Source organism: Hyla sarda, chromosome 6 (genome assembly GCF_029499605.1).
Source record: "Hyla sarda isolate aHylSar1 chromosome 6, aHylSar1.hap1, whole genome shotgun sequence".
In the NCBI taxonomy this organism is placed as follows: domain Eukaryota; kingdom Metazoa; phylum Chordata; class Amphibia; order Anura; family Hylidae; genus Hyla; species Hyla sarda.
Window position 1 is genome coordinate 64,065,780 of NC_079194.1, and position 12,269 is coordinate 64,078,048.

At 44.9% G+C, this 12,269-nt stretch overlaps 2 protein-coding genes across 22 annotated transcripts in view; one reads left to right on the top strand and one right to left on the bottom strand.

The window, feature by feature from the left end:
* Window positions 1-12,269, bottom strand: part of EIF3L (eukaryotic translation initiation factor 3 subunit L) — a gene marked incomplete in the record, with an annotated part of 253,157 nt that overhangs the window by 216,725 nt on the left and 24,163 nt on the right.
* Window positions 1-12,269, top strand: part of LOC130275703 (tigger transposable element-derived protein 1-like) — a 102,323-nt gene that overhangs the window by 22,015 nt on the left and 68,039 nt on the right. For 13 of the 21 annotated variants that reach the window (XM_056523965.1, XM_056523974.1, XM_056523973.1 and 10 more), the window contains exon 1: window positions 4,912-5,543. The exons of 3 other annotated variants lie outside the window; for them this stretch is intronic. The gene's annotated coding sequence lies outside the window, so the exon portion shown is untranslated. Of the gene's footprint in view, window positions 1-305; window positions 370-4,482; window positions 4,500-4,911; window positions 5,544-12,269 lie in introns of those variants that run through there. 5 more of the 21 variants (XM_056523966.1, XM_056523968.1, XM_056523975.1 and 2 more) reach the window with 4 other exon arrangements.

Consider the following 12,269-nt stretch of genomic DNA (forward strand, 5'->3'; position numbering starts at 1 on the left):
TTCTTCTGGCACAGGTTGCAAATGGCCTCGCTGTTGTCAGAGGCAGACACACAAAAAAAATGCCACACTGCTGAGCTCTGCGATGACTGCATTCTGGTGGTGGCAACCAGATTGATTGGCGTCCCGTCTGGCTGACCCCAGGTGCCGATACATGCTGTCTGACTGTGCCACTAGCTCCTTGCGACGACCTCCCCCTGCTTCCAACTCATCTCCTCCTCTCTGTCTCCCCATCTGAACTTTCCCCCTCTTCTTCTCTTCTAGCAGGCACCCACGTGGCATCCACGGACACATCGTCATCATCAACACCTTCACCGCTATCTGACACCTCAAGAAAGGAAGCAGCAGCGGGTACAACATCATCATCACACCGTAAGTCCATGTGTGTAATGCTGCCTGACTGAGACATATCCCTGTTAACTACATTCTCTGGCAATAATGGTTGTGCATCACTCATGTCTTCAAACTGATGTGTAAATAACTCCTCGGATCAAGTAAAGCTGCTGTGGTGCTAGTGTTGGTGGTGGCGGCAGGCGGGCAAGTGGTAGCATGAGAGGTGCCTGAAGCTAAGCTAGAGGAGGAGAAGGATGGTGCGTCAAGGTTCCGAGCGAAAGCTGTAGTAGATTGGGTGTCTTGTGATAGCCAGTCAACTAAGTCCTCAGAACTTTGGGGGTTCAGGGTACATGGCCTCTGAACCCTGGCCATTCTAGGGCCAAAGGGAATCCCAGCACCACGATGGCCCCTGCGGGGTAGCCTTCCTCTGCCTGTAACTTTTTTGGTTAAATTTGCACAAGTGTCACACCACACGTGAACTGACAGTGACGACTGGTTTTATTTAACAGCCAAAAAAGGTTTTTTTTTTTTTTTATTTGCACAACTGTCACACCAAATGTGATTTGCACTAGTGTGACTAATGAGCAAAAAAGCTTGCCAGCGGAGTTCCCCTTTTAAGCAGTGGTCCCCAACCAGGGTGCCTCCAGCTGTTTCAAAACACACGGACTGATATATTTCAGCCCTTTGAATACTGTAGTAGTTAGTTGCTTTAAAGAAAAAAAGCTTGCCAGCGGAGTTCCCCTTTTATGCAGTGGTCCCCAACCAGGGTGCCTCCAGCTGATGCAAAACACACGGACTGATATATCTCAGCCCTTTGAATACTGTAGTAGTTAGTTGCTTTAAAGAAAAAAAAGCTTGCCAGTGGAGTTCCCCTTTTAAGCAGTGGTCCCCAACCAGGGTGCCTCCAGCTGTTGCAAAACACACGGACTGATATCTTTTAGCCCTTTGAATACTGTAGTAGTTAGTTGCTTGAAGGAACTTAAGTTTGATTCTGGAGTACCCCTTTTAACCAGCGGTTCCCTCCCAACCAGGGTGCCTCCAGCTGTTGCAAGACACATGGACTGATATCTTTCAGCCCTAATAAAGGGCTTTTTTGGGTGCTGTCCTTAAAGCAGATGTTACACTAGTGCTTTAGAAGTAAACTGGACCCTGAATACACCACCTAGCAGCAACCTAGTTATTGCTTTCCCTATACAGCAGGAGCAGCTTCTCTGACCCTCCACTTCCTAAGCCTGCAGCATGCTGAATGAGGGTAAAATGGTGTCCGTGCAAGAGGAAGGAGGGTCTGGAAGGGAGGGACTGCTGCTGATTGGCTGTAATGTGTCTGCTGACTCTGACTCACAGGGTCAAAGTTTACTGCAATGTTAAAGTATAGGGGGCAGATCAATGCGAACGCGAACATACTAAATTCGCCGGGAACTGTTCGCCGGCGAACAATTCGCGACATCTCTAGTGAGGAGCTGAGAAGTTTGTCTGTGTGATCCTGAAGGAGGCCCAAGGCCTAGTCCAGCAGCCATGCATCTACTACCAGTTAACCCCTGCAGGTGAAAGTCAAAGCCTGGCAGTAAGCACAAATCCAGGGGCCAAGTCCAGTCAAGATAGTCAAGTCAGTCAAGTCTTTCAAGTTACCAAATAAAGCGTGGATTGCTTCAGTCAGTCCAAGTCCACTACAAGTCCCAGCAAGCCGTTAAGCTTCTCTATGTTCACTCTGCATCTCCTTGGGCCTAAACTGAGCTGTATAGACTTTAACACCTTGTCTGCCTCAGTAAAAAGCCATTAATCCATAACCTTGCTTCGGAGTGATTATTTGCCCCGTGCCTGGCCCAGGAATAATCGGCTACAACTCGGGTGTTGAATGGTTAACCATGCCCTGGCATCACGATCACTAAAGGTTTACATACATCTGCACTTATACACCCTCAACACACTACAACTCCCAGCATGCACTGTCAGACCGTGCATGCTGGGAGTTGTAGTTTGGCAACAGCAGAAGTCACACTGTTGGGGAAACACTGAATTAGTCTGTTACCTAACTTAGTGTTTCCCCAACAGTGTGCCTACAGCTGGGGCAATATTACAACTCCCAGCATGCAAGACCTGTCAGTGCATTCTGGGAGTTGCAGTTTTGCAACAGCTGGAGGTCTCCCCCCCCCCCCCCAAAGGTGAATTATATGTTATATATTTCACCTTTGGGGGTGAATTATATATTATATGTACATATGTACAGGATATGTGAATGCATGGAGCCTACAACTGAAGACATCCTGTTTGGGAAACACTGCTTTAGGGTGCGTTCACACGCGCAGATTTTTTAGCAGGTTTTCCGCTGCGTATTTGAAAGTGGGCGGGCTATTCTCGGCTGTCCGCAGCAGATTTTCCGCGGCGGAATCTACGCTGCGGAAACTCCGCCGCAGTCCCTACTGACTTCAATGGGGATTGCGGCGGATTTTCCGCAGTGTACATTCCGCCGCAGAAAATCTGCTGCGGACATCCAAGAAGAGCCCGCCCCCTTTCAAATACGCAGTGGAGAACCCGCTAAAAAAATCTGCGCGTGAGAACGTACCCATAGGGTGTTTTTTGGTGGAGGCGGCAAGTGCAATGCTTGTATCCGAGTCCGCCCTTGTGCAAATCCCTAATTTAGGTCTCAAATGCACATGACCCTCTTTCATTTTGGAGCCCTGTCGTATTTCAAGGCAACAGTTTAGTTCCACACATGGGGTATTTCCTTACTCGGGAGAAATTGTGTTACAAATTGGGGGAGGGGGGCTTCTTCTCCTTTTTACACCTTATGAAAAGGGAAAGTTGGGGTCTACACCAGTATGTTACTGTAGAAAAATTCTACAGTATTGTTTACACCAACATTGTAGTGTTTCCCCAACTTTTCATTTGTACAAGTGGTAAAAGGAGAAAAAGACCCCCAAATTTCTCCTGAGTACACAAATTCCCCCAAATGTGGATGTAAAGTGTTATGCAGGAACAAAACAGGGCTCAGGAGGAAAGGAGGAACTTTGGGATTTTGGAGAGAGGATTGAAGTCAGGGGCCATATGGCTTTTACAAAGCCCCCCATGGTGCCAGAACAGCGGAAAGCCCCCAGATGTGACACAATTTTAGAAACTACACCCCTCAAGGAACATAACATGGGATACAGTGAGTATTAACACCCCTAGGTGTTTGCCAATTTTTGTTACAGTGAGTCGTAAAAATGAAAATTGAGAATTTTTAAACTAAAATGCTGGTGTAACCCCATATGTGGCCCTAAGCTGTTGCTTTTAACCTCCCTGGCGGTATGATTCTTTCTGGAAATTTGTACCAAAAGCGGTACAATTTTTTGCACTGAATTTCACATCTCCCCCCCGCCCATTTCACATCTCCCCCATCACATTCCCCCTCCCTTGTCACATTCCCCCTCTCCCTTGTCACATCCCCCCGTCACATTCTCCCCCCTCCTTGTCACATTATTCCCCCCTTGTCACATTCCCCCCCCCCTTGTCACATTCCCCCCCTTGTCACATTCCCCCCCTTGCCACATCCCCCCCTTGTCACATTCCCCCCCTTGTCACATTCCCCCCCTTGTCACATTCCCCCCCTTGTCACATTCCCCCCTTGTCACATTCCCCCCCTTCATGTTACATTCCCCTCCCCCTGTCACATCCCCCCCTTGTCACATCCCCCCCTTCATGTCACATACCCCCTCCCCTTGTCACATTCTCCCCCTTCATGTTACATTCCCCTCCCCCTTGTCACATCCCCCCCTTCATGTCACATTCCCCTTCCCCTGTCACATTCCCCCCTCTTGTCACATTCCCCCCCCTTCATGTCACCCCCCCCCCCTTGTCACATCCCCCCCTCTGTCACATTCCCCCCTCTGTCACATTCCCCCCTTTGTCACATTCTTCCCCCCCCTTGTCACATCCCCCCCTTTGTCACATTCTCCCCCCCCCCCCCCATTGTCACCTTGTCTTGTCCTGCAGCAGTATACACTAGGTTTGCCGGGCAGATTTCAAACCTAGTGTATTTGCTGCAGAACAAGCCCTTTCCCCTTCAGCCAATCACAGGCTTTACACCACTGCGGCCTGTGATTGGCTGAAAAGTGAAAGGTCCTGTAAGATGAATAGAGCAGGGACCAGAGCGCACGGAGGGGGACAACATCTGCAGGGACCGGGATTAGGTGAGCAAAAGGTTTTTTATTTTACTACTTTTTCCTTTTACATTTAGCTCAGTGTTTTTCTAACCGGGTGCCTCCAGCTGTTGTGAAACTACTACTCCCAGCATGCCCGGACAGCCTTTGGCTGTTCGGGCATGCTGAGAGTTGTAGTTTTGCAACAGCTGGAGGCCCCCTGGTAGGGAAACACTGACTTTTAGTATTTTTCTTTACCTGCTCTGGCCGGCCCCCGCAACAGGAGCCGACCAGAGCAGATAATCGCATGTTTTCCCAGGGGCCGCATCGCTATATCGCATTGCTTTTGCGATATAACATGCAGCCCGGCCGGGAACTCTGCAATTCTACCCCGAGCGTGACTCGGGGTTACCGATCCTGGCAGGGAAAATTAACCCCGAGTCACGCTCGGGAATACCGCTCAGGAGGATAAATACCACAGGGCTCCTGAGTGAGAGAGCTCCATATGCATTTGAGGACTAAATGAGGGATTTGCATTATAGCAGACTTGGATGTACAGTAAGGGTAAGAGAGGGACATGCCCCCTGCCTGTGAGAAGATTAAAATTCAGTGTGATCTAATATAAGCTGATTTGAAAAGAAATACAGAAGCTAAACACATACAAGTTATATGTACATGATCAGGATGAGGTACTGAGTAACATAACTTTTTTTTTCTGTGATATGATAGGTACACTTTAACCAAGGTTCATTATTTTTCTTCTGTTCTTTCTTTCTTATGTGTCTTCTTTTCTTTTTCTTCCTCCCTGCCTTCTAAAATGACTTTTTTCATATAACTTTTTTCATATAATGTTTTTTATTTTTATTTTGCCTGGTAAAATGTTAGATATCACAATGAAAACCAGACAAGCCCCACTAAACACTATAAAATCATGCAGCGGCCTTACTGGCTTTCTTTGTTAATCCTCCTTTATTACATCACACATGTGACATCATCAAGTGTTTGGAGCTATCTCTACCAGCCACTAGTACAGTATCAGAGGGAGAGCACACAAAGAGCAGAAGATGAGGAAGGGGACAAGATTACACAGGAGAGGTACAAAAATCCTAAATGTTGATCAGAATACATCCAGATGACTTGCAAATGATGACTAGATCTATTACATGATATGTCAAAATAATAATGTAAATTGTGTTAAATCAAATGATTTAACCATACACTTTGCTGGTGTTCACAAATGACCAAGCATATACTGTATTTTCAATTCTATTACACAAAGAGGGAAATTTATCAAAACCAGTGGAGAGGAAATGTTGCCCAGTAGCCCATAGCAACCAATCAAATTGCTTCTTTCATTTTTAACAAGGCAACTGAAAAAATCTGATTGGTCGCAATGGCAACTGGTCAACTTTTCCTTCCTTTGCACACGTTTTGATAAATTTTGACAACCCCCCCCTCAACTTAGTCAGGGTGGGTGGGGGATATAAGTACTGTATGGGTATATTAAAGGGGTACTCCCCTGGAAAACATAAATTTGTTTAAATCAACTGGTGCCAGAAGTTAAACAGATTTGTAAATTACTTCTATTTAAAATCTTAACCCTTCCAGTACTTATCAGCTGCTGTATTTTCCAGAGGAAATTCTTTCTTTTTGAATTTCCTTTCTGTCTGAACACAGTGCTTTCTGCTGACACCTTTGTCCATTTTAGGAACTGTCCAGAGTAGGAGCAAATCCCCATAGGAAACCTATCCTGCTCTGGACAGTCCCTAAAATGGACAGAGGTGTCAGCAGAAAGCACTGTGGTCAGACAGAAAGGAAATTCAAAAAGAAAAGAACTTCCTCTGGAAAATACAGCAGCTGATAAGTAAGGGAAGGGTTACGATTATTTTTAAATAGAAGTAATTTACAAATCTGTTTGTCAAGTCTATAAGGGGAGATTTATCAACACCTATGCAGTGGAGAGTGGTGCAGTTGCCCATAGGAACCAATCAGATCGCTTTTTTAGTTTTTTAGATGCCATTTTTAAAATGAAAGAATAAATCTAGATGGTTGCTATAGGCAACTGGTCAAATTTTCCTCTCCACAGGTTTTGATAAATCTCCCCAATGTGTCAAAATATTAATCTAGATTGTATTAAAGATAATTATTTAACTATACACTTTGCTGATGTTCCCAAGTGACCAAGTATATACTTTCTATTCAATTCTATTACACAAAGAGTTAGAGGGGAGTTGTAAGGACTGTATGGGTATATTAAGTCTACGGGGTAGAATAATCAAAACCTGTTCAGAGGAAGAGTTGCTGAGTTGCCTTTTCAAAAATGAAAGAAGCGATCTGATTGGTTGCTATGGGCAACTCAGCAACTTCCCTCTGGACAGGATTTGATAAATCTTCTCCGCTAAGTCTACTGGGGAGAATAATCAAAACCTGTGTAGAGGAAGAGTGGAGCAGTTCATCATAAAAACCAATCAGATTGCTTCTTTCGGAGTTTGCAGAGGCCTATTTAAAAATGAAAGAGGCAATTTTATTGGTTACTATGGGCAACTGGTCAACTTTTCATCGGCACAGGTTTTAATAATCCTCCCCCTATATGTATAGTTTTCCATACATAGAAAAAAAACACCTATATGGTCAGTTGACAGGGAATTAATATAAGCGATCTCTAACTTTTAAAATTACCTTCTGTTATAACCTAAAACAAGAATTCAGGCTGAAATAATGCATATTTAACTATAATAATGCTGGATTTCATGTATGACTATTAACCCCTTCCAGCAAATAGACGTTTATGAACGTTTTCCTGTAACTTAAGGCAAATGGATGTTCATAAACGTCCAATACATTTTCTATCACCATGTCTGTTGGCATGGTGATAGAAACGTCTTGTCAGCTGTTCTGAACAGTTGACCATTGACACTATGCAGCTGGGGAACAATCAGAATGGTCCCCTGCTGCTGATCGTTGTCATTAGATAGTCAGTTAGTGACTGACTAATGACAAGGACTTGCAGGGTTCCGGGCTGATCGGGTCTCTGGTGACCCGATAGCCTGGAAAATAAGGATGATCGGAGCTGTCAGAGACAGCTCTGATCATCCTGAGGGATAGGAGCAAGGTGGCAGCTGCCACCTCGCTCCTGTCCCCTGCCATTGGTTGTCAGGACTAGCTGACCAATGGCAGGAGGGGGGTGGGAGGTTAAAGTTGAAATCCCCACTCTGCCCGCCCCTGGATGTCAGGGCAGAGTGGGGGGAAGATGACGGCAGGTGCTGTGACCGACGATTGCGGCGGGACCGGCAGCGGAATCGGGACAGGCAGCTGCAGGATCGGCGGAGGTAGCAGTAAAGATCAGCGGTAAGTGATCTTTACTGCTGCCTTCCAGGAGTTGCCAAACTACAAATCCCAGCAAGCCCAGACAGCCAAAGCCTGTCTGGGCATGCTGGGAGTTGTAGTTTTGCAACATCTGGAGGGCCACAGTTTGGAGACCACTGTGCAGTGGTGTCCAAACTGTAGCCCTTCCAGATGTTGCAAAACTAAAACTCCCAGCATGTCCAGACAGTCCAGGCATGCTGGGAGTTGTAGTTCTGTAACATCTGGCCCTTCAGATGTTGCAGAACTACAATTCCCATCATGCCTGGACAGTCTGGGCATGCTTGGAGTTGAAGTTTTACAACATCTGGAGGGCTACAGTTTGGACACCACTGCACAGTGGTCTCCAAACTGTGGCCCTCCAGATGTTGCAAAACTACAACTCCCATCATGTCTTTCAGCTGTCTGGGAGTGCTGGGAGTTGTAGTTTTGCAACAGCTGGAGGCACCCTTGTTGGGAAACACTGAGTTATGCACGGACAGCCAAAGGGCATGCTGGGAGTGTTAGTAGTATGCCTCCTGCTGTTACATAACTACAAGTCCCAGCATGCCCTTCAGTTGTCACTGTATGCTAAGAGTTGTAGTTTTTGCAATGGCTGAAGGCACACTGGTTGCGTTAGGTAGGTTGTTACCTAACTCAGTGTTTCGCAACCAGTGTGCCTCCAGCTGTGGCAAACTACAACTCCCAGCATGCACTGATAGATCGTACATGCAGGGAGTTGTAGTTTTGCAGCAGCTGGAGGCACACTGATTGCAAAACACTGAGATAAGTAACAAACTCTGTGTTTTGCAACCAGTGTGCCTCCAGCTGTTGTATAACTTCAACCCCCAGCATGCACGGACAGCCAAGGGACAAAGGGGCATGCTGGTAATGGTAGTTTTGCAACAGCTGGAGTTTTGCTTCCCCCCCCTCCCCAATGTTAATGTACAGGGTACATTCACACGGGCGGGGTCTACAGCGAGTCTCTTGCTACAAGTTTGAGATGCAGCAAATTTTCAACCGCAGCTCAAACTCCCAGAGGGAAACTCGCTGTAGACCCCGGCCCTGTCAGTGTACCCTAAAAACACTACACTACACCTTTACAAAATAAAGGGTAAAACACTACATATCCACATACCCCTACACAGCCCCCCCCCCAAATAAAAAAAAAAATTCTCGTAAGACACTGTTTCCAAAACAGAGCCTCCAGCTGTTGCAAGACAAGTCCCAGTATTGCCGGACAGCGATTGACTTTCCAGGCATGCTGGAAGTTTTGCAACAGCTGGAGGCACCCTGTTTGGGAAACACTGTTATAGGGTATTTTTGGTATCGGAGGCAAGTGTAATTCTTGTATCCGGGTCCGTCCCATCCAAATCCCTTATTTAGTCCTCAAATGCACATGGGGCTCTCTCACTTCGGAGCCCTGTCGTATTTCAAGGCAACAGTTTAGGGCCACATATGGGGTATTTCCGTACTCAGGAGAAATTGTCTAACAAATTTTGGTGGGCTTTTTCTCCTTTTACCCCTTATGAAAAGGTAAAGTTGGGGTCTACTCCAGCATGTCATTGTAAAAGGAAAAAAAAGACCCCAAAAAATTTGTAACGCAAATAGTACGGGAATAACCCATGTGGGGGCATAAAATGCTCTGCGGGCACCCAAAAAGGCTCAGGAGTGAGAGCGCACCATGTACATTTGAGGTGATTTGCAAAGGGGTGGCTGATCATTACAGCTGTTCTGACATAAACACACACAAAAAAAAATGTGACCTCATTTTGGAAACTACACCCCTCACGGAACGTAACAAGGGGTATAGTGAGCCTTAATACCCCACAGATGGACGTGAAAATGAAAATTTTATATTTTTTCACTAAAATGCTGGTGTTATCACAAATTTTTCATTTTTACAAGGGGTAATAGAAAAAAAGACCCCCAAAATTTGTAACCCCATTTCTTCTGAGTATATAAATACCCCAAAAGTCAAATGTGGCTCCTTCTCTTCTGAGCATTGTAGTGCGCCCGCAGTGCATTTGACATCCACATATGGGGTATTTCCATACTCAGAAGAGATGGGGTTACAAATTTTGGGGGGCATTTTCTCCTATTGTAAAATAGGCGGGGAAAAAAATTATTTACACATCCAACTTTAACGAAAAGTCGTCAAAAATCTGTGGGGTGTTAAGGCTCACTGTACCCCTTGTTACGTTCCTTGAGGGGTGTAGTTTCCAAAATAGTGTTCCACATGTTTTTTTTTTTTTTGCTGTTCTGGCACCACAGGGGCTTCCTAAATGTGACATGCCCCCCAAAAACCATTTCCGCAAAATTCACACTCCAAAATCCCATTGTCGCTCCTTCCCTTCTGAGTCCTCTACTGCGCCCGCTGAACACTTTACTATCAAAAAACAGCTGCAACTGAAAACAAAGTGCACTCCACTGAGTTAACAACAATATCTTTATTAGTACAAAACAGCAGATCAAGGCTCCTAAAGAGCCAAAACACAGCCTCAGAGAAGGGCCATGACCCCCTGCCCTGAGTAAATGACCCCGTCCTACTGAAAATATGATATTAATAAATGGCGTCGGCTCAATGTGGCTACTCAAGATAATACAATGTAAGGGCACAGTGGGCACCACAATATTATAGCATATAATATATAATCCTAGATAGGATGCAATAATACAATAATATTAAACCTAGAATGCTGCCCTATTGCCAATATACAATACCACACGTGGGATGCACTCCACACAGGCCAACGACACAGATGTTGTAACAGAGGACGGGGTCACTGAACCCCACACGTTCCGTCGCGAAGCGACTTCCTCAGGGGTGTTGTAGTCACTGTGTGATAAGCCTCATTATATATTGTTGCGGAGGATGAAAAATCAATAAAATACCCGGCAGGTGCGCTCCATGTGAATAAAATTCATAAGTAAAAGCATCCCAGAGTTATTAATGCTTGATGTGACAGTGGTCAGATGCGCAAAAAACGCTCTGGTCTTTACGATACTTGCATCATTTCTTGGTGAAAAATTCAAAAATGTCATAAAAAATGTGATAATTTTGCATTTTTCTAACTTTGAAGCACTCTGCTTGTAAGGAAAATAGACATACCAAATAAATTATATATTGATTCCCATATACAATATGTCTACTTTATGCTTGCATCATAAAGTTGACATGTTTTTAGTTTTGGAAGACATCAGAGGGCTTCAAAGTTCAGCAGCAATTTTCCAATTTTTCTCAAAATTTTCAAAATCGGAATTTTTCAGGGACCAGTTCAGTTTTGAAGGGGATTTCATATTAGAAATACCCCACACATGCCCATAAATGTCCCCATTATAAAAACTGCACCCCTCAAAGTATTCAAAATGACATTCAGAAAGTTTGTTAACTCTTTAGGTGTTTCACAGGAATAGCAGCAAAGTAAAGGAGGAAATTAAAAATCTCCATTTTTTACACTAACATGTTCTTGTAGACCCAGTTTTTGAATTTTTACAAGGGGTAAAAGCTGAAAAAGACCCCCAAAATATGTAACCCAATTTCTCTCGAGTAAGGAAATACCTGATATGTGAACGTAAAGTGCTCTGTGGGTGCACTAGAGGGCTCAGAGGCAAAGGAGCGACAATGGGATTTTGGAATGTGAATTTTGCTGAAATGGTTTTTGGGGGGCATGTCACATTTAGGAAGCCCCTATGGTGCCATGACAACAAAAAAAACAAAAAACACATGGCATACTATTTTGGAAACTACACCCCTCATGTCACGCAACAAGGGGTACAGTGAGCCTTTCTTTTTTTTACTAAAAGGCAGTTTGTTTACCAAATTAACCATTTTTACAAGAGGTAATAGGAGAAAATACCCCCCCCCCCCCCCCCGAAATTTGTAACCCCATTTCTGGACGTCAGGTGCACTGTGGGCACACTACAATGCTCAGAAAAGAAGAAGCCACATTTGGCTTCTGGAAAGCAAATTTTGCTGAAATGGTTTTTGGGGGGCATGTCGCATTTAGGAAGCCCCTATGGTGCCAGAACAGACAAAAAAAGCCCCACATGGTACACTATTTGGGAAACAACACCTCAAGACATGTAACAAGGGGTACAGTGAGCCTTTACACCCCACAGGTGTTTGACAAATTTCTGCTAAAGTTGAACGTGAAAATCAAAACTTTGATTTTTTTTCATTAAAATGCTGGTGTTACCCCAAATTTTTCATTTTGACAGGGGGTAATAGGAGAAAAAGCCTCCCAAAATTTTAACCCCGTTTCTTCTGAGTATAGAAATACCCCACATGTGGATGTAAAGTGCTCTGCTGGCAAACTTCTCAGAAGAGAAGGAGCACCATTGGGCTTTTGGAGAGAGAATTTGTTTGGAATAGAAGTCGGGGACCATGTGCGTTTACAAAGCCCCCATGGTGCCAGAACAGTGGACCTCCCCCACATGTGACCTAATTTTGGAAACTACACCCCTCACAGATTGTAA